Source organism: Oryctolagus cuniculus, chromosome 4, assembly GCF_051225735.1.
Source record: "Oryctolagus cuniculus isolate XC-2025 breed Fujian yellow rabbit chromosome 4, ASM5122573v1, whole genome shotgun sequence".
NCBI lineage: Eukaryota > Metazoa > Chordata > Mammalia > Lagomorpha > Leporidae > Oryctolagus > Oryctolagus cuniculus.
The window spans coordinates 75,549,386-75,571,099 of NC_142870.1; the positions used below are offsets into that span (position 1 = coordinate 75,549,386).

Sequence of the window (21,714 nt, forward strand, 5' to 3'; positions counted from 1 at the left end):
AGATACCAAGAAATGGAAAAATCTTCCATGCTCATGGATTGGAAGAATCAATATCATCAAAATGTCCATTCTCCCAAAAGCAATTTATAGATTCAATGCAATCCCAATCAAGATACCGATGACCTTCTTCTCAGATCTGGAAAAAAATGATGCTGAAATTCATATGGAGACACAGGAGACCTCGAATAGCTAAAGCAATCTTGTACAACAAAAACAAAGCTGGAGGCATCACAATACCAGATTTCAGGACATACTACAGGGCAGTTGTAATCAAAACAGCATGGTACTGGTACAGAAACAGATGGATAGACCAATGGAACAGAATTGAAACACCAGAAATCAATCCAAACATCTACAGCCAACTCATATTTGATCAAGGATCCAAAACCAATCCCTGGAGTAAGGACAGTCTATTCAATAAATGGTGCTGGGAAAATTGGATTTCCACATGCAGAAGCATGAAGCAAGACCCCTACCTTACACCTTACACAAAAATCCACTCAACATGGATTAAAGACTTAAATCTATGACCTGACACCATAAAATAATTAGAGAGCATTGGAAAAACCCTGCAAGATATAGGTACTGGCAATGACTTCTTGGAAAACACCCCAGAAGCACAGGCAGTCAGAGCCAAAATCAACTATTGGGATTGCATCAAATTGAGAAGTTTCTGTACTGCAAAAGAAACAGGAAAGTGAAGAGACAACCGACAGAATGGGAAAATATATTTGCAAACTATGCAACTGATAAAGGGTTAATAACCAGAATCTACAAAGAGATCAAGAAACTCCACAACATCAAAACAAACAACCCACTTAAGAGATGGGCCAAGGACCTCAATAGACATTTTTCAAAAGAGGAAATCCAAATGGCCAACAGGCACATGAAAAAATGTTCAAGATCACTAGCAATCAGGGAAATGCAAATAAAAACCACAATGAGGTTTCACCTCACCCCGGTTAGAATGGCTCACATACAGAAATCTACCAAGAACAGATGCTGGCGAGGATGTGGGGAAAAAGGGACACTAACCCACTGTTGGTGGGAATGCAAACTGGTCAAGCCACTATGGAAGTCAGTCTGGAGATTCCTCAGAAACCTGAAGATAACCCTACCATTCAACCCAGCCATCCCACTCCTTGCAATTTACCCAAAGGAAATTAAATTGGCAAACAAACAAGCTGTCTGCACATTCATGTTTATTGCAGCTCAATTCACAATAGCTAAGACATGGAACCAACCTAAATGCCCATCAACAGTAGACTGGATAAAGAAATTATGGGACATGTACTCTATAGAATACTATACAGCAGTCAAAAACAACGAAACCCGGTCATTTGCAACAAGATGGAGGAATTTGGAAAACATCATGCTGAGTGAATTGAGCCAGTCCCAAAGGGACAAATATCATATGTTCTCCCTGATCGGCGACTACTAACTGAATACCAAGGGGGAAACTTGTTGAAATGAAATGGACACTATGAGAAACAGTGACTTGATCAGCTCTTGTCCTGACGGTTGATGTACAATGTAATACTTTATCCATTTTAGTATTTTTTTTTTGTTCTAGTACCATTGGTTGAACTCTGTAATTAATACACAATTATTCTTAGGTGTTTAAATGTTAACTGAAAAGTGATCCCTGTTAGGAATTTGGAAAACATTATGCTGAGTGAAATAAGCCAATCCCAAAGGGACAAATACCACTTGTTCTCCTTGATAGGTGACAACTAACTGAGCACCAAAAAGGAAATCTGTTAAAGTGAAATGAACACTATGAGAAACGGTGAATTGATCAGCCCTCACCCTGACTGTTGATGAGCAACTTGATATGTTATCCCTCTTAGTATTTTTGTTTGTTTGTTCTACTTAATACTTTTGGTTGAATACTGTAATCAATACACAATTCTTCTTAAGTGCTGAAACTTAACTGAAAAGTGATTACTGTTAAATATAACAGTGGGAATAAGAGAGGGAAGAGATGTGCAATTCGGGACATGCTCAAGCTGACTTACCTCAAACGGTAGAGTTAAAAACATACCAGGGGATTCCAATTCAATCCCATCAAGGTGGCATGTACCAATGCCATCTCACTAGTCCCAGTGATCAATTTCAGTTCACAATTGATCATAATGATAGGACTAAGAACCAAAGGGATCACAGAAACAAAAATAGTGTCTGCAAATACTAGCTGATAGAATAAAAAAGGGAGAGAATGATCCAACATGGGAAGTGAGATACACAGCAGACCCATAGAATGGCAGATGTCTTAAACAGCACTCTGGCCTCAGAATCAGCCCTTAAGGCATGCGGATCCGGCTGAAAAGCTCATGAGACTATTTCAGGCATGGAAAGCCAAGACACTCTGGGGGCAAAAAAAAAAAAAAAAAAAAAAAAAAAAAAAAAAAAAACCTAAATGAAAGATCTCCACGAGTGAGATCCCAGTGGAAAGAATGGGTCATCAAAGAAGGAGGTACCTTTCTCTGAAGGGAGGATAGAACTTCCACTTTGACCATGGCCTTGTCTAAATATGATCAGAGTCAGTGAACTCAGGGGGCTTCCATAGCCTTGGCAGCTCATGACAAGAGCCTAGGTTGATTACTGAGGCCATAAACAAGAGTGTCAATTTGTTAAGTCAACAACAGGAGTCACTGTGCACTTACTACTCATGTAGGATCTTTGTCCTTAGTGTGTTGTACATTGAGATTTAATGCTATAACTAGTACTCAAACAGTATTTTTCACTTTATGTTTCTGTGTGGGAGCAAACTGTTGAAATCTTTATTTAATGTATGCTAAACTGATCTTCTGTATATAAAGAGAATTGAAAATGAATCTTGATGTGAATGAAAGGGGAAAGGGAGTGGGAAAGGGGAGGGTTGCGGGTGGGAGGGACGTTATGGGGGGGAAGCCATTGTAATCCATAAGCTGTACTTTGGAAATTTATATTCATTAAATAAAAGTTTGAAAGCAAAAAAAAAAAATATAATGTAGCTGCTTTAGAAAACAATTTGGCAATTCTTTTGAAAAAGTTGAACATTGTGTTATCATATGACCCAATAATTCCCTATCTATGTATGGATTAGGTATACTAAAGAGAATTGAAAACATATTGCCTGGGGCAGGCATCATGCTGCAATGAGTTAGGCTGTTGCCTGCAACACTGACATCCTATATTGGAGAGCAGCTTTGAGTTCCAGCTGGTACACTTCCAATCCAGCTCCCTGCTAATGTTCATGGGAAGGCAGCAAAGGGTGGCCCATGTACTTGGGCCTGTGCCACCCACATGGGAGACCTGGATGGAGTTTCAGTCACCCAGCTTTGACCTGGACCAGACCTGGTTGTTGAAGCCATATGGGGAGTTAACCAGTAGATGGAAGATCTCTTTCTCTCTCTCTTCCAAATAAATAAAAATATGTATATCCATACTAAAACTTGCACATAGGTGTTCATAACACCATTCATGATAACCCAAAAGTGTATATAACCCAAATGTCTATGAACTTTTGAATAAATGAATTTTAAAATGTTGTGTCTACATACAATGCAATAGTATTCAGCCTTAAAAGGTAAGGAAATCCTGCCACATATTATAACATAGATAAAACTTGAAGACATTATGCTAAATAAAATAAGCCAATTACAAACATTGCCTGATTCTACAAAATGAGGTATTTAAAGCAGTAAAATTCATAAAAGCATTATTCAGTAGTAACTGTCCATTTTGCAAGATGGAAACGTGGATATTTATTGCACCATAATATAAACATACTTAACACTACTGAATTGCACATTTAAAGTGGTTACGATAGTAAGTTTTATGTTATGTAGTTTTTACTATAATCAAAATTGTTGGGGCCGGCGCCGCGGCTCACTAGGCTAATCCTCCGCCTAGCGGCGCCGGCACACCGGGTTCTAGTCCCGGTCGGGGCAAAGGATTCTGTCCCGGTTGCCCCTCTTCCAGGCCAGCTCTCTGCTGTGGCCAGGGAGTGCAGTGGAGGATGGCCCAGGTGCTTGGGCCCTGTACCCCATGGGAGACCAGGAAAAGCACCTGGCTCCTGGCTTCTGCCATCGGATCAGCGCGGTGCGCCGGCCGCAGCGCGCTGGCCGCGGCGGCCATTGGAGGGTGAACCAACGGCAAAAGGAAGACCTTTCTCTCTGTCTCTCTCTCTCTCACTGTCCACTCTGCCTGTCAAAAAAAAAAAAAAATTGTTGGGTCAGATATCTGAAGCAGCAATTAAGATGCCATTTGGGATGCCCACATCTGATATCAGAGTCCCTGGGTTTGAGTTCTGGTTCTACTCCCTAATCCAATTTCCTGCTGATACACACTCCAGGAGATAGCATGTGAGGGCTAAAACTTGGTTCCCTACACCCATATGGGAAACCTATATTGAGTTCTGGGCTCCAAGCTTCAGCCTGTCCCAACCCTGGTTGTTGCAGGCATTTGAGTAGTAAACTAACAGCTAGAAAAGATTCTCTCTCATTCATTCATTCTCTCTCTCTCTCTCTCTCTCTCTCCTCTCCCTTCTCCCTTCTCCCCTCTCCCCTCTCTTCTCTCCTTCTCCCCTCCCCCTCCCCTTCCCTCTCCTTCTCTCTCCTCCCCTTTCGAATAAGATTTTTAAAAAATTTTAAATTTGTGATTCAAAATGAAAACATATGACAAGCAGCTCCAATGGAGTGGTGAAAATGGAGGGTTGCGGGTTGGAGGGACGTTATGGGGGGGAAGCCATTGTAATCAATATTCTGTACTTTGGAAATTTATATTCATTAAATAAAAGTTAAAAAAAAAAGAAAATAAAATGGAGTCAAATGTAGAGCTGGTTGAAAATTTATAATGTACAATATTGTGCCAGGGACTCCTAGACTCAATATGTAAGGTTGTACACAGCATTCTCCACATGTGTCTAAAATAAACACAGCAAATATCATAGTTTCCCCTTAATATTGAACATCAAAATATAATAGAGTGTTTCTTCACAGGCTTAAAAATTGAGCTATATGATTATTTTATTCGAATATGGCTATTCCATTTAATAATTCCATGAGGTAACCATAAATGGTTATTTAAATGAGCTAAAAAAATCCCTTGCAATTGTAAGAATCTGTTAACACTGGAATAGTTGTAGGTGTAGACGTGCTTTAAGACATACTTTAAGAAGTCATGTTGTGGCTGGCACCATGGCTAAATAGGCTAATCCTCCGCCTGCGGCGCTGGCACACCAGGTTCTAGTCCCATTTGGGGCGCCGGATTCTGTCCCGGTTGCTCCTCTTCCAGTCCAGCTCTCTGCTGTGGCCAGGGAGTGCAGTGGAGGATGTCCCAGGTGCTTGGGCCCTGGACCCACAAGGGAAACCAGGAGGAGCACCTGGCTTCGGATCAGCACGGTGCGCCAGCCGCAGTGTGCTGGCCGCAGCGGCCATTGGAGGGTGAACCAACGGCAAAAAGGAAGACCTTTCTCTCTCTCTTTCTCACACTATCCACTCTGCCTGTCAAAACAAACAAACAAACAAACAAAAACCTGCAGCATCTTCTTTTAATGGTTTTTAATTGGTGACTCTCTTAGTTTTTCAGCCAGCTCTAGTAAACTATCTTCTCTTCCCTGCTTCTGACTCTATTAAAGTTGTTCCAAGATATGGGATAATTCTTATATGTGCTAATTCTTATATTTAAGGTTTTATTTCTGATCTGTGGGATGACCAAAGAGACACATATTTTGTGTTCTGTTGAATCTATTGTGTTATCTACTGTCTGTTATGATCTGATTATAGGGCCGGCACTGTGGCACAATGGGTTAAAGCCCTGGCCTGCAGCACTGGCATCCCATATGGCCACCAGTTTGAGTCCCAGTTGCTCCTCTTCCAATCCAGTGCTCTGCTATGGCCTGGGAAAGCAGAAGATGGCCCAAGTCCTTGGGCGCGTGCACCCATGTGGGAAACCTGGAAGAAGCTCCTGGCTTCTGGCTTTGGATCAGCTCAGCTCTGGCCTTTGCAGTCATTTGGAAGACCTCTCTCTCTGTCTCTACCTCTCTCTGTAACTCTGTCTTTCAAGTAAATAAAATAATTCTTTAAAACAAATCTGATTGTTTAAGAACAGCTGAGTCTTAAAAGAGTTACAGTTTGTTTAAATATAGACTTATTCTAAAATCATTTTAGTGATCAATGTATAACACTGATCAAATCTGGTCTATATTATGTGTTGATATCAAGGGATTCTATTTTTTTCCAGATGTTTTAAACCTTCTTGGCGTATTTGAAAGGCATTCAAAAAATCAAAGTTCCAAATTCTTTGGACTTCGATATTTCCAGTTGGGCCCCTGAAAATATAAAGGATATATCTCTCATCTTGTAGAGACACCAGTTAAGCTATTTAGATTATATTAAAGATACTGTCAAGATGTGAAGTGGTGTTTAAGTTATGATGATGTAAAATGCTATTGATACAAATGTCCAAAAGTTACAAAATCCAATGATTTTATTGTGTTGTTATCAGACATGATGATTATCTTAATGCAAAAGGCCCAGAAACCTAAAAGGGCTAAATGTTATATAAAATCTTACAGGTGCTTTCAAAACATTGTGGAGTAAGCAAGTGCCTCTTCTTGTTGGTTAATAAGTTTATAATTTTAAACATGGCTATTTAAAGTCTTTTGTTATCTACAGTTTTGTAGTCTCCTCCAAACACTAACAATCAGATTTACCACTCATGGAAATTAAAACATAGTTGGTTCTTATTTAAGGGTGTCCTCTTTTAAATTCCAAAAGACTTCTTTTTCCCTGAATTCCATTATATCCTGTACTTTGGGACAGTTCTATAAGCAGATAAAACCAATAATGGACTACAGGTTTCAACTGAGAAAAAGTATGGTTAGCTCAGGTTACTAAGAGCAGGAAGTAATTCTACTTGACTGACGGTCATTAAAAAAAAAGTTAAATATTTCAAGAAGTTATTACTGAAACTGCTTTATTTTTCTCTCCTGTAATGTACATTATGTGTTATGTGTGTGTATATAACGTATGTCTATGTGAGAAATCTTATTAAGAGCTTTGTTTTATTTGATGTATAGATAAAAAATCGCTCATGGGGTTGGTGCTGCGGCATAGCAGACTAAGGCTCCACCTGCAGCACTTGCATCGCATATGGGCACTGGTTTGTGTCCCAGCGGCTCCTCTTCTGATACAGCTCTCTGTTGTGGCCTGGGAGAGCAGTAGAGGGTGACACAAGTGCTTAGGCCTCTGCACCCATCTGGAGGTCCCAGAGGAAGCTCCTGGGTTCTGGCTTTAGGTCAGCCCAGCTCCTGCCATCACAGCCATCTGGGAAGTGAGCCAGTGGATGGACGACCTTTCTGCCTCTCCCTCTCTCTATAACTCTACCTCTCAAAAAAATAAATAAATCTTGGAAAAAATATTGCTCATAAATTTAGACTGCTAAATTAACCCAAAATACCTTTTTTTGGTTCATATAACCTAAAAAAAATCTCTGTATCAGATGTTTTAAACTTGATGGTAGAAAGAAAAAAAATGTTTCATTGACATGTTTGTGCTTGGATTTGCTGGTCAGAAAAGTTATGTTTGTACTAGATAGTCAAGAAATATGTTCAAGTACATATATTCTAAAAATGTATAGAAAGCATCGAACCTTTTGGTAAATGTTTGTGTAAGATGTTATTTGACAGCTAAAATTGTTTGCTAAGTTTTCACTTGATATTAAGTCATTGACAGTAACAATCTGGGAAGCCTGTCTTTTTCCCTCATTTCTCCTCTATTCTCTTCAAGATGAGAAACTGATTCTATTTGCAAGACTCTCCATTAGGATGTACACTTTGATCTTCAGACTTTATAAAAGGCATGGCTAATATTTTTCTGTAATAATACCCTGGCCACATATAGCTCAGCCTAAACGAGAACTTAAATTTTCATATGATTTCACAGCTAGATTTATTTTTGCCATAGGCATGGTAAACAGACAAAACCTCCCTTTTCAAACCAAACTAAGGGAAAAATAAAGTTTTACTAATTACTTGGAAATCTATAGATAAGGTGGTTGTCATGCTTGATCTTAAAGTGAAGCTGTAGCTTTCCTCATGGTCATTGTCTTATCTCAGATGAAAAGAAAAACCACTATCAGAACATGCCTGTGACCACAGATTTCTAGCTCAGGCCACCAAAGATTAAAAACAGGATTGAGCACCCCTCAGCTGACATGCTAAAGGCCTCCTCTGGGGTCTACTTTAATGGAGACCAGGAGGAGGAGGAGCAAGCTAGGCAGCAGGAGCAATGTGAGGATAGGTGGCAGGCCAATAAATAACAGCTTTACATAGTGATCTGCCATCAAGGAGACACAACAAGGCCAGTCCACCCCAAATGGCATTGGTTTTCAACTTGGAAAGCCAGGGCTAAGACAACCAACAGTCATGACAGAAGCCAGCCCCTGAAGAATCCTGTCTGCTCTGCTAAGAGCTGGGCCACTAGAAATGGAACTGCTCTGGGATCAAAGGACTCTCAGGTCGGTGCTGCAGACCCTGTTGGCCCTCCCTAAGCTGAAAAAGCATTCACCCTGCCCAGCTTCCAAAGTAACCTCCGCTGCTGAGGGGGGGGCCTAGGCTCAGTAATATTGCAGACAGGGCTGTAAATTTGCTTTTAGAGGCGCCCCCTATTCGAATCTAGCCTTCCATTCAGGCCAGCTCTCCTCCCAGGCCAGCTTAGTAATGGAAGTCAACAAGGTGCCTTCCCTACACCTCCCTTATGTCGTCTCTCCCAGTAACCCATGTGAACAGATAGCTAGATCTGGGCCTCAAATACCTGGCCAGGCCTTAATGCCCACCTGATTATTATCAAGCCCCTCCAATCAGTTTCTGTTTGTCTCTCAGTGGGAAAACTTCCTCATAGCTTGGACAGTACCTTTCTTAGTTCCTCTAATAAAGACACTCCTTTGTTTGGGACTCTGAATATTTAATCTACTTGTTGGATTTGTTTTCTCCAGCATGAAGCAACAAAATTCTAGATGGGCATGCACATGAAACCTCAGGTGGAAGTAGTTTCTGCAAGCTGGCACTGCAGCCCCCTCAAGAGGCCACCTCCTGTTGGAAGCTTGTCTTGACTACCATTCCCTGTTCTGACCCTACTCAGCCTGAAGAAGCTAAAGTGGCCATCGGCCCACACCCCGAACAGAAGTTAGGGCCATTCTTGTTGGGGAGGGAATGTGAGGAGTCAGATGGATCAGTAGACAGACAGGTTAGTCCCAGCAGAAAATGAGGGAAGAGGAGTCCTCCTAAGAGCATGCAAAATGCTTGCTTCCCCCAAAAGTTATTTTTAGCAAGATCAAAGTTCTGAATCACACCGCACGTTTCTCCCCAAAACAAAAGTGCTTGTCTACTCCTGGGGAGCTTCCACTTTCGTCATGAGAATAGCAAAGGAGTGGTGATTCCACCCTTCTGAGCTCTCAGTTTACTTGGAAAAATTATCAGGAGCAATTATCAGGTGTTTTGATGGGTTTTTCCTCTGCCTTGTAACTAATGGTTAGCTAATTTTCAGGTTTTTTCCCCAAAACTGTGCTTCCACCACCAGCCCCTGCAGTATCCCTCTCTTCAAGCCCCCTCCCAGCCACTTTGGCAGGAGGTTTCTGACTTAAATAAATCTTAGTTTCTTTCAAAAAAAAAAAAAAAAAAAAAAAGGAAAGTAATTGTGGTGTGTATATATAAAGTGGAATACTATTCAGCCATAAAAAGAATCAGATCTTATCTTTTGCAACAAAATGGAAGTAACTGGAGACCATTAGACTTAGTGAACTAAGCCAGTCCCAAAAAGACAAATATCATGTTTTCTCAGATTTGTGGTAATTGATATACAGAGTACAAAAAAATATATACATGAGTTAATTGACATCTTGAGATCTGATTATTGTTTAGAGCCCTCACATATACTCCTGAAGAATGGTGGTCTTTTATTTACTACCTGTTAAATTCTCTATGTAGTGGAGGATTAGCTTGTTGATTATAAAGTAAATTGAAAGTATGCCATCACAACCATTAAAAGGAAAGTAAGAAAGAAAGAGGAAGGAAGGTGGGAGGGATGGAGAAAAGGAGAAGGCACGTATCCTTATGTTCTTAAAACTGTCGATATGAAATATATGGAGTCTGTTATATTTAAATAAATAAACAAATTTTCTTTAAAAAGAAGTCATCTTGTAGCAGCCATACTCTAAACCTATGAACTGAGTTAAGCATTCATCTACTACAGCACAAAAAGCAATGTGGGGATCAGTTAACACTGAGCAAACGATTGCTGAGTGAAAAAGAACACTCTTTAAAGGTCAAAAAGCCTGAATTCATGCATTACATGAAAATTTGCAAAGAGCACCAAGACTGACTGAAGAAAACATGGTTTCCAGAGGCCCTGGAGAATTGTGTGGCCCCTGGGGAACTTGAGGCACATCACTGCTGGCTTGACACAGCTGGGTTTTGTTTTTTTTTTTTTTTTTTTTTTTGACAGGCAGAGTGGACAGTGAGAGAGAGAAAGGTCTTCCTTTGCCGTTGGTTCACCCTCCAATGGCCGCCGCGGCCGGCGCGCTGCGGCCGGCGCACCGCGCTGATCCAAAGCCAGGAGCCAGGTGCTTCACCTGGTCTCCCATGGGGTGCAGGGCCCAAGGACTTGGGCCATCCTCCACTGCACTCCCGGGCCATAGCAGAGAGCTGGCCTGGAAGAGGGGCAACTGGGACAGAATCCAGCGCCCCGACCGGGATTAGAACCCGGTGTGCCGGCACCGCAAGGTGGAGGATTAGCCTATTGAGCCACAGCGCCGGCCGACACAGCTGTTTTTAATACAACAGTTGGACTGATCAGTAACCTGCTCACCGCCTAGCAAGCCTGCGTGCTCCAGCAGACTTTCTCTTGAGATTTTTGCAGGAGACAGCTTCAAATGTTTCCCAGGAATAATATTCTACTCTCTATTAACCTCGTTAGGCAGTTAATAGAAAAAAATCACATTCACAACTTAATACTTTAAGACCAATTTTAAAAAGTTACCTTGGTCATCTAAAACAGTAGGAATATAGGCTTTGAGGGCCACAGTCTTTGCCTCTCCGTAGCTTTGTAACCATGATAGTTAACATCCCCAACTTTCAGCTCCCCCATCTGTAAAGTGGGGGGAATCATGGAATCATAGCATAGACCTCACAGGGCTATTGTGAAGAGGAAATCCGATGTCACCTGGAACGTCTAGTCAGTACTGCAAATATGCCAGGCTGCAATGTGGTGTGCGAAGTCTTTCCTGGAGTGGTGACTGAAAGGAGCAAAAGGCAATAGTCTGCATTCCTAATTCTGAGAACTTCTAGATAAAAAGCCAGCTCCCTTCCCACCCAGTCTGCGCTACAGCTGCCTCCCTCCCCTATAAGAAGGTGATGGGTCTCTAGGGATCACAGTTTTGGAGAGGTAAAATATTCCAGCATTTCCTCACCTAGAAAATGATGGCGAAAACCCGCATGAAAACTGAAGGGTTTTAGCCCAGTGAGACAGTGCATCAGTGGTCAGGATCATTAACTTGCCTTGGAAGGAAGAACACTGGCCGGTGATGGGCTAGTGGTTTGGCCAGGCAGGGGGGAAAGCAAACCCCCTTTAGTTCAGGTTACTAAGATGTGCAGAAGATGGATCCGGCTTGAGAACTAGGATCCTGGAATGCACAGGAGACTACAGGATATAGACTGGCTGCAAACCAGTGAAGGACAGAGCAGCCTCTGATGTGTAGGGCTGTTGGCTTCCTTCCAACTTACATGTTTTTAATAAGTATGTCTTTATCTTTTTATAATTTTTCTAATATATATCCTTTCTAAACATATGAATTACAAAAAAAGAATGAGTCATCTGTATTTTACCATCCAGATATATGCCTACTAATCTTTTTTTTTTTTTTTGACAGGCAGAGTTAGACAGTGAGAGAGAGAGAGAGAGAGAGAGAGAGAGAGAGAGAGAGAGAAAGGTCTTCCTTCTGTTGGTTCACCCCCTAAGTGGCTGCTACGGCCGGTGCGCTGCACTGATCCAAAGCCAGGAGCCAGGTGCTTCCTCCTGGTCTCCCATGCAGGTGCAGGGCCCAAGCACTTGGGCCATCCTCCACTGCCTTCCCGGGCCACAGCAGAGAGCTGGACTGGAAGAGGAGCAACTGGAACAGAATCCGGTGCCCCAACCGGGACTAGAACCCGGGGTGCCGGGGCTGCAGGCGGAGGATTAGCCTAGTGAGCTGCGACGCCAGCCGCCTATTAATCTTTGATATATAGTCTTCCTTTTTAATTCATCTGAAGATAATTGTCTTTAAAAATATTGGGGATGGCATTGTGGCAGAAAGGGTTAATCTGCCCCCTTCGATGCCAGCAATCCTTGTGGCTGCAGGTTCAAACCTGGCTGCTCCACTTCCCATCTAGCTCCCTGCTGATGCACCTAGGAAAGCAGTGGAGGATGGCACAAGTGCTTGGTACCCTCTATACCCATGTGGGAAACCCAGATGAAGCTCCTGGCTCCTGGCTTAGGCCTGGCCCAGCCCTGGCTGTTGCAGCCATTTGGCAGTGAGCCAGAAAACGGAAGATCTCCCTCTCTGTAACTCTACCTTTCAAATAAATAAACCTTTTCAAAAAGTGTCAAATAACCCAAACTTTCATAAACTTTTTTTTCCCATTTTTAGCATCTAGGAGATTGTCTGGCATACATAGGTTTTCAATAAATTTTGAAGAAATGAAATTATTTCCATGGCACTAAATATTTTTCTGTGATCTCATTTTTAACAGTTGCATGGAATTCGATTGTTTGAGTTGTAATCATTCAACCAGGCCCTGGAGAGCTGCAGAGGAGTAAGGATTGAGGAGGACTCAGAGAAGCCCATGCAGTCCCCCTGCAAGGGGGGACTTGTTGCCCAGCTGCTGGGATTAATGGAAGCCTCCAGCCCCCTCTGCTCAGCCCCTTTCAGGAGTCACCTCTGCTGCATAAAGCTGCCTTCCCAAGACGTGACCCAAATCTAAGGACAGAACATGGAGGGGTCCAGTGCAAGACAACTCTGATGGGCCATCTTCCTCCAGAGTTTCCCAGAGGCTTGTCTGAGGGTGTTTCAGTCTATGGCAGCTCACCTTGCTCTTGCTCAACCCTGTTTCTCCTCTCACTTCCATGGGTGTTCATCTCCAGGTACTTCCTAATAAACACACTGCACACTAAACCCTATCTCAGAGTCTGCCCCTGAAGAATCTAACCTATGACAAAGATGGTCCTGACCCTTCAGGAACTCCTGAGTATTGACTAAAATAAAGACTAACACTATTGCCATTCCCCATCCATAGTACCAGGTTAAATAAGCCTTGGTGCATATATTCTGTGATATGCTATAAAGCCATCAGCAATCATGTTCTTGGTGCTGTGTGTGACACATGTGGTTCCAGAGGGGGGGGGGGAGGAAAGATAGGGGAGCGGAGGGGAGGAGAGAAGGGGAAGGGGAGAGGAGGGGTGGAGAAGAGAGGGAAGTGTAGGGGAGGGGAGGGGAAGGGAGAGGGGAGGGATTGCACATCAGAGATAATCACTTGAGCCCACTCCCTTTGCCAGAATTCCCACCAATCTGTTCCAGATCTCCTGCTCCTTATTAGTCTTTGCACCCCTACAGTGTGAGCACTGCTTGGGCAGTTACTATCCCTGTAAATAACGGCATGTGCAAGTTATAAACTAAACCTGCCCAGGTAAGTATGGATCAGCAGCATTATGTGCAGTCAGGACAAACAGCTCGTTTAACACACAAAAGCAGAAGTAAGGATCGAGTCACCCTAATAAAAACAAATCAAATCAATCAAACCAAAACCCCTGCATTTGTAATACGGTAATGTGTTGACGTAGGAGGAATCGGAGAAGTGCTAAGCCCTGTCCAGGTGCTTCCCTCCATCAGTCGCACTCGAGGAAGCAGCAGCAGGCTGCTGACAGGGCTTGCTGGTACTCCCTGCCTCTGCAGGGCGGGCTCAGGCAGTAGGAGGCCCAGCCCCTGGGAGATGCCGCCTCCCTGGTCCTGAAGGCTCAAACACTTGCTGCGGGGCAGGGAAGCATCCGGGGCTGCTGCAGGCTGCAGAGTGGGCCGGGCAGCCAGAAAGAAGAAGAGGAAGAAAGGATTTTGTAAGTAAGCTGATTTTATTACGCAGGGAAGCTGACTGTACTCTCAGTGTTTGTGCTACTTTCCCGGGCTGGAAGTTAGCAGTCTGAGAGGGGAAGGGGGAGAAGCTACAATCTTGATGAATGGAGTCTGTCATTTTTAAATTTAGGATATAGTTCTCTTCTCTTTAATCCTGAGCCATACAAATTGATTCCTTACAACTTTGGACACCATTGTCCTGTGCTCAGAACTTAGATTAAGTTTCTGGAGCTGTTAGTTGGCCATCCTGATGCCAACATCTAATTTCTCCACAGAAAGACCAACAAAATTCAGGAACTCTGGGAAACGCTGTATTTCTTTTTTATTTTTTTTTAAGATTTATTTATTTATTTGAAAGTCAGAGTTACACAGAGAGACAAGGAGAGGGAGTGAGAGAGAGAGGTCTTCCATCCGATGGTTCACTCCCCAATTGACCACAACAGGCGGAGTTGCACCCATCTGAAGCCAGGAGCCAGCAGCTTCCTCCGGGTCTTCTCATGTGGATGCAGGGACCCAAGGACTTGGGCCATCTTCTACTGCTTTCCCAGACCATAGCAGAGAGCTGGATCAGAAGTGGAACTGCCGGGTCCCGAACCGGAGCCCACATGGGATGCCACCACTGCAGGCACAGCACCAGCCCCAACCTTGTATCTCTCGATTAAATCTCAGAAAAACACCTTTAGAGACCCCTGATTTTCTTGAGTCAGAAAGGCAAAGAAAATTTAAGGAAACTGGTCATATTCCATCTTAATATTCTGCCCCATAGCCTAGCAGGAAGTTCCCTGGTGTTCTAGTTAGAAATATCTTGGTCTTGCCAACTCATAAGATCCATGGGACAACTTACTCAGTTGTCAGTTCTCTGCACATAGTTCTGCTCAGTATGTGTGTCAGTTAAAGTCAACAGATCTGCTTTAATGACCCAGTATGATTTTTACATGGTTCATTTTCACTCTTCACCCATTAGGTGAGCCATCAGAATCCAAAAGTCCTAAATATATTTTTACTATAATATTTTTATATAAAATACAAGTGAATTTTCAAATAATGCTAATATTTTATCTCTTATTCATGTTTATAAATTTAAACTCCACTTCTAATTTTAAATATTTTTGACACATGAGAATTTTATTAATTTTAATGTCTTTCTTCAATAATGACAGTGTTTATTGACTATTTCTTGCTTTGGAATTGCTAAGCACAGAAGAAAAAATTCAGGTTTCATATATCTATGTTTCAGTTTATATACAAAACTTAGGTTAATGTAGTTCTCAAATCTTGTGAAGAAATTATTTTTTTCATTAACTTTCTCGGTGAGGAGGAAACTTTCTTATATTGCTTTCTGCTACAACAGTGATTTGCTTTCTGCTAGACTAGGCTTAAAAATCTTCCCAGTTTTTTAATTACCTGGGAAAAACCACAGACTTTTACATACAAAGGGACCCTTAGACATCATTTAGTCAACAAAACAAAATTTCTTTTTAACATTCCTGCTTACCTTCTTAACCAGAGCAAATGTCAGTCGGCCCTAATGTGCTGCACCCTGATCTGGAATCAGCCTGATAGCCACTCAGGCTGCCCACCACCCTGATGGGCCATTGTTCTGCAGCTCGGACAGAGACCACAGTTGTAAGCAGTGACCCTCCTCTCACCTGGCCCAAGGACTGTCCATCATATTCTCGCCCTGCGGTCTAGGTGTGCTGCTGGCTCTGCCCACACCTGAGAGCCCTGAGCACCTGCCTGTAGTCCTTGATTTCAGGTGTGGATGACTGCAATCATCACAGGGAGCCCCAGAAACCCGGAGCAGTGCTGCCCAGAATTTTCTATAATGAAAAGGTTCTAGACAATAGCTACTACCATAGCACTGTGGCTATGGAATGGTTTGAAATGTGGCTAGTGCAGCTGAAAAACTGAATTTTTACTTTTATTGAATCAAGTTCATTTGACTCTAAATCACTGCACACAGCTGCTGGCTACCACAACAGTTAATGCAGGGTTCGAGCTTTCAAGTGAGAAAAACTGACGGGTGCAGAAGCTGTGGGATCACAGGAGTGAGAAGCAGCTCCTCTTTTCATCACTGCCAGGGACTCAGTTTACTTCAAATTTAGGCAGAGTTGCAATTGTCCTGATCCTAAAATTCCTCACCCATCTTACACCTCTCTCTCAACTCAATAACTGTCTACTCTGTCGTCCTGAGTTTCAAAGTCAAGGCTAAGGCAATAGCATATTGTGTTTCTTGGGTTTCTACCTCTCCTTTTTCTCCTCTTTTCTTTTTCTTCTTTTGTTAATCCAGATTTTGATAACATGAGCTGGAGTTTGAGGTGTGGCTTGTATATTCTCTGTTGCAACAAGCTTGAGTGAGGAAAAGAGGTTATGAACTTGAAAAAAAAATCATCTTGTGCTTGGTAGGAGATTCTCATTTCTTTTTTTTTTTTCTTCTGCTCTGAAAAATCAGGTTGTTTAGCGAGCAACTGTTTTTAGAACTCTTCAATGTGTCTGGAAACATGAACACTAAGTATATGAATAATTTTTATAAGAAAGTGAACAGAATGAAAATCCAAGCAGTGGGGGAGGGGGAGTGAAATATAATTTTGGCCTTTTAAAAATCTCAAAGCAAAGAAACTCCCGGGTGTTGAGCAATTTCAGTAAATCATCATGACGCCAGATCACTTGGAAGGTTTTCTTCAGGGTGGGGTTCAGAGGAGCTATTCCCTTATGTAGAAAACATTTTGAGGTGAGTTGTTCACCTTCAGTCTGCAGCAATATCATTCCTAAAGTGGACAGTTACTACTCTGCCCTCCACCACGTCCCACTGTTTAATTCACCACATCCCGTCTGCTTCCTTTCTAGCCCTGGCAGGCAAAGACATCTAGTGTCCATGCATAAAGGTTAGCATAGCACAGGGAAGCTTCAGAAGACTGCCCGTGAAAGAGCTCCCTCGTTCAGTGCCCTAGGCTGAAAGGGAGGGCAGGAAGGGAGGGCTCACCATGTCACGGAGACAGAGCCAAGCCCCCAAAAGAGTTGGGAAGTTTTCCTTCTTCGTGGATTTCTTCCTGTGACACCCTGTCTTTCCCTTTGAGAATCCAGTGTGGCGTCCAGGGTCGTAGAGTAGCATAGGGGCCATATCCTAGCCAAGCTGATACAGAGAATTAGCTGCCAAGGTATTCACGTCAGTGCTTCCCCACCTAGCAGGCAGAGAGAAGACTCAAGGAGTGATTAACTCAGGCACACAGACCAGCCAGGCCTCACAAACACAGCCATGTATGTTCTGTAGGTAGAAGAGTGCCCATTTGTCTCTCTCTTGCCCTTTCTCCATGCCTGTCCTCTCTGGAAAGATCCGCAAGGCCTGATCTTTCCCTTTCATGGAAATCGTGTTGCTCTTTCTCTCAGTGTATCCAGAATGCAACCCTTTCTAGAGATCCTCCAGCTCGTGTGTTCTGGAAGAAAATTGACGTCTCCATTTTCCGGGAGCCTTTCCTAGATGGCTTCTACTGATTTGGGGTTTCCCTGGCACAGAAACTATGAAGATCAACTTACACACTATGACCAGGGCTTTCAACTTCACTATTAAATGTCCTCTAACTTCTTAGGTTACTGCTTCTATACTCAGTAATTTGTCTACATCTTTCTTTCTTTTCCATTAGTTCTAAAACAGTAGTTTCTGACCACTCTGGGACTAACCATGTGGCTTAGAGATGGTGAGGGATGATCTTTGAGCCCACTCTTGTATCAGCCAAAGAAACATAGATTTTGATCTGTTTTAGTACAGTAGAGTCCCTATTGAAATTTTATGTTCATATTTCCCTAGAAAATGAGACTCTGGGTCTAAAAAATAAACAAACCACTGCCCTAGGCACCTTCACCATTCACTAGTTTATTTGCTCTGGTGTGTCTATTTAATGAAATTTAAGAAAATGAGAGAATTAAGAAATCAAGAAAATTCAGGTTGGGTAGATAACTAGCACTGTACTAGAACTTCACATATATTTTCAATTAATTTTCACAGCAACCTTGAAGTTAGGCTTACTATTGCCATTTCAGAGATGAAAAGTAAACAGGATTAAGTCATTTGCCAGAGTCACAAAACTACTCAGTGGTAGATCTAAGATTCCAGCCCTGGTCTGCCCAAACCCCATGTTTTTTCTATTTCACCATACTCTCTAACTGGTCCTGCAATAAAGCACTAGGCAGATCACTAACTTGTGTATTTATTCCTTTATTCAAGCAAGCATTTACTTATTTATCTTTTTATTTAGCTAAATGATTGAATGCCTGCCCTGTGTCAGGCACTGTGCCACTTTGGAACTAGAAAGGCAAATACAAAAGGGTCCTACAGTCTTCTGTCTGGGACACCCTTGCAATAAAGTGCAGGAAACCCTTCAGACAGAAAGTAACAGGGAGGCAGAGCAGAGTCCACTCAAAGTCACTCCTGTGTCTAGGGGAAAGCAACCCAGCACAGAGCACAGCCCCAGGGGTCATCTCTCCCTCACCTCACATCTGGAGCAGGTGCCTCAGAGCTGGCCAAAGCCAGAGGGATGCAGCCCATTAACTGCTTAGGAATGCTGCTGGAATGTTCCGAGGGGCACTCCCTGAAGGATGTGCTACTTGGTTCCTGACTCTGGCCACACCCCAAACACAACTGAAAAAAAGATTTTTTTCCCATGAACCCAAGAAGCACCAGTGGATAATTTTAATGCAAAAAAATTTTTTTTATTTGACAGAGTTAGACAGTGAGAGAGAGAGAGACAGAGAGAAATGTCTTCCTTCCGTTGGTTCACCACCCCCCCCCCCCAAATGGCCGCTATGGCCGGAGCTATGCCGATCTGAAGCCAGGAGCCAGGTGCTTCTTCCTGGTCTCCCATGCAGGTGCAGAGGCCCAAGCACTTGGGCCATCCTCTACTGCCCTCCCGGGCCATAGAAGAAAGCTGGCCTGGAAGAGGAGCAACCAGGACTAGAACCTGACGCCCATGTGGGATGCCGGCACCGCAGGCGGAGGATTAACCAAGTGAGCCACGGCGCCAGCCCCATCCCCATCCAGTGGGTACTTTTATGTGAGCCCTGCAAGCCCCTGCAGCAGAGCAGTCCCTGGGCAGTGAATGGAGGGAAAGTGGAAGGGAGGCTGCTTCTCCTCCACTTAGGAGCCCTTGGCTTCAGGACCAGTCACCATTAAAACCTCCTTCCTTATACCCCAAGGGTCACTGGCAGATAAAGTAAAACCACAGCCAATACCCCATCCTTCCAAATATCCCCTGGTTATCACTTATCATTTCTTATGTTTGTAACCAGTCAGTATTTGCCAACCACTTCTGCATCTTTTATCTCATTTTATGACCACAGCACCTCCTTCAACAAGTTGTATTCTACCCATTTTATAAACAATGAAATGGGGTCATTGCCCAAAGTTACATAGTAATGACAGAGCATCCTTGAACCCCAAACGTTCTGATGTCAAACCCATTGTGCTCACCATTAGACCACACCCATTCGAATACACTCTTGGCGTTTCTGGCTCTTTGGTGAATGCAGCAAACATTAACCTATCTAAAATACAAATGGTCAAGGAGAGGCCAAGAAATGGTGACTCCTCAATGTACTTTTCCTCCTAGAACTCTGGTCCCAGGGGACAGGTGGAAGAGTGGCGGGTTTAGGATACCTCTAGACAAGCTTCCTGGAAAAGCACGTGAGTGCAGCACCAGGTCTTGGGGAAATGTGTGTGCTTTAGCGCAGTGTTAAAGGGATAGGGAAACAAGACCCCGAAGAAGCGAGTGAAGGTAGGCCTGGTGCTCTATCATTTGCGAAGGCAGAGTCCTCTGAACATGGAAAAAGCATTTGTTCTCCCTGCTCCCACAGTGGGCAAAGACGCAAGCCCGATGTTTCTTTTTCTACTGAAAACATCAGCAGCGTGGCAGGACTTTATGAACCACACGGTATTAAAGTAAATGATCTCGAGCTGGGAAGACGTGGGTTCGAATCTCAGCTTCTGCACTAACAATGTGGCTGTGGACAAATTGATCCATCTCCCCCAAGGCCCCTTCTCTTCATAGGAACAATGCAAGGAATTAGATCCTCCTCCTACCTCCCTAAGGAGTGCAACCCTGCTGACTCTGAGGCTTTGGCCCACTGGCACTCCAGACTTCTGCCCTCCAGAACCCTGAGATGATATTCCAGGGTGATTGTAAACCACTGAGTTGTGATTTGTTACAGCTGCAGTAGGAAACAAACGCAAACACTGGTAAGACAATAGCTCTGTGGAGAACACAGGGCCTACTCAGAGTGGAGAGCGGCACACCTGCTGTTAGATGATAGCCTTTGCAATTTTGTTATTTTGGGAGAAGACGTAGTTTTCTAAGTGAACGTGTGCCACTGATGCCAGCGAAGGGAGAAGAGACCAAGTAGTAAAAACGAGGAAGCACCAGTGGCCAACAATTCCTGAATCTCTTACCGGTCCACCTATCAGTGCCTGCTGTAAGCCAAGCCACAGCGGGGCTGCCTCCCTGGCATTCCTACCACATCGCTGCCAAGGCCTCTTTGACCCATGGCTTTCTCCAGTTTCAACAGACCCCTATCTGCCTCCTCCCTCTCCCTCCTTTTCTCCCCCTCTTGCCTACACTTTTCCACATTAGTTCTGACTCACGCCACTCTCCCATGGAGTATTCATTTGTCGTAAACCTGTGTGTGGCAGTCTTTGGAGAAGCTGTGTTTTGTGGGACATAATTGAGTCACCAGTGTAAATCTAGCTCCTTTCTGGACCAATAAAGGCCGTTTGTTGATGGCCTCCTTAACTCTGTCCTTTTTCTCTATACTCCTTCTTCTCCCCTTTATCCTACTGTGGACAGTCTCTTCTGCCTTGAATCCCTGTTGCCAGTCACCATTGAATTCACCAAAAGAAGAAAATGTCTTCTTCTTGCTTGGAAGCACAAGCACTTGCCACAGTTAGGCTGCCTTTTTTTTTTTTTTTTTTTTTTTTTTTTTTTTTTTTGACAGGCAGAGTTAGAGAGAGAGAGAAAGGTCCTCCCTCCGTTGGTTCACCCCCCCAAATGGCCATCACAACTGGCACCCTGCGCCGATCCAAAGCCAGGAGCCAGGTGCCTCCTCCTGGCCTCCCATGTGGGTGCAAGGCCCAAGTACCTGGGCCATCCTCCACCGCCTTCCTGGGCCACAGCAGAGAGCTGGACCGGAAGAGGAGCAGCCGGGACAGAATCCGGCACCCCAACCGGGACCAGAACCTGGGGTGCCAGCACCGCAGGCAGAGGATCAGCCAAGTGAGCCGCGGCGTCGGTGTAGGCTACTTCTTGACAGTGCCTTATCAGTACAATACTGATCAAGAATGGTGCTAGCCTGGCCTCTCCGGATATTTGCCCTTTATACTATTTGCTTATCTGAACTCTCTTCACAGTCTCTTTATGTGAGTCTCCAGTTTAAATTGTAACCCAAATGGCTGGGGATAATGTTATGTCCTACATGCCAGTAATGAAGTTTACGATGTGACTGATCTGGCTATGTAAGTTAGTCTCCGGGGGGGGGGGGGGGGAGGCGGGGGGGGGGCGGGGAGGCCCTGGCTGAGTTATACAT

At 43.7% G+C, this 21,714-nt stretch overlaps 2 protein-coding genes across 4 annotated transcripts in view; one reads left to right on the forward strand and one right to left on the reverse strand.

Annotated features, from left to right (window-relative positions):
* Positions 1 to 21,714, reverse strand: part of IGSF11 (immunoglobulin superfamily member 11) — a 367,364-nt gene that overhangs the window by 344,660 nt on the left and 990 nt on the right. The gene's annotated exons all lie outside the window — the stretch shown is intronic.
* Positions 13,918 to 21,714, forward strand: part of UPK1B (uroplakin 1B) — a 31,081-nt gene continuing 23,284 nt past the window's right edge. Inside the window, exon 1 of one of the 2 annotated variants that reach the window (XM_089331740.1) lies at positions 13,918 to 14,129. The gene's annotated coding sequence lies outside the window, so the exon portion shown is untranslated. The remainder of the gene's footprint in view (positions 14,130 to 21,714) is intronic. The other variant, XM_002716674.6, reaches the window with a different exon arrangement.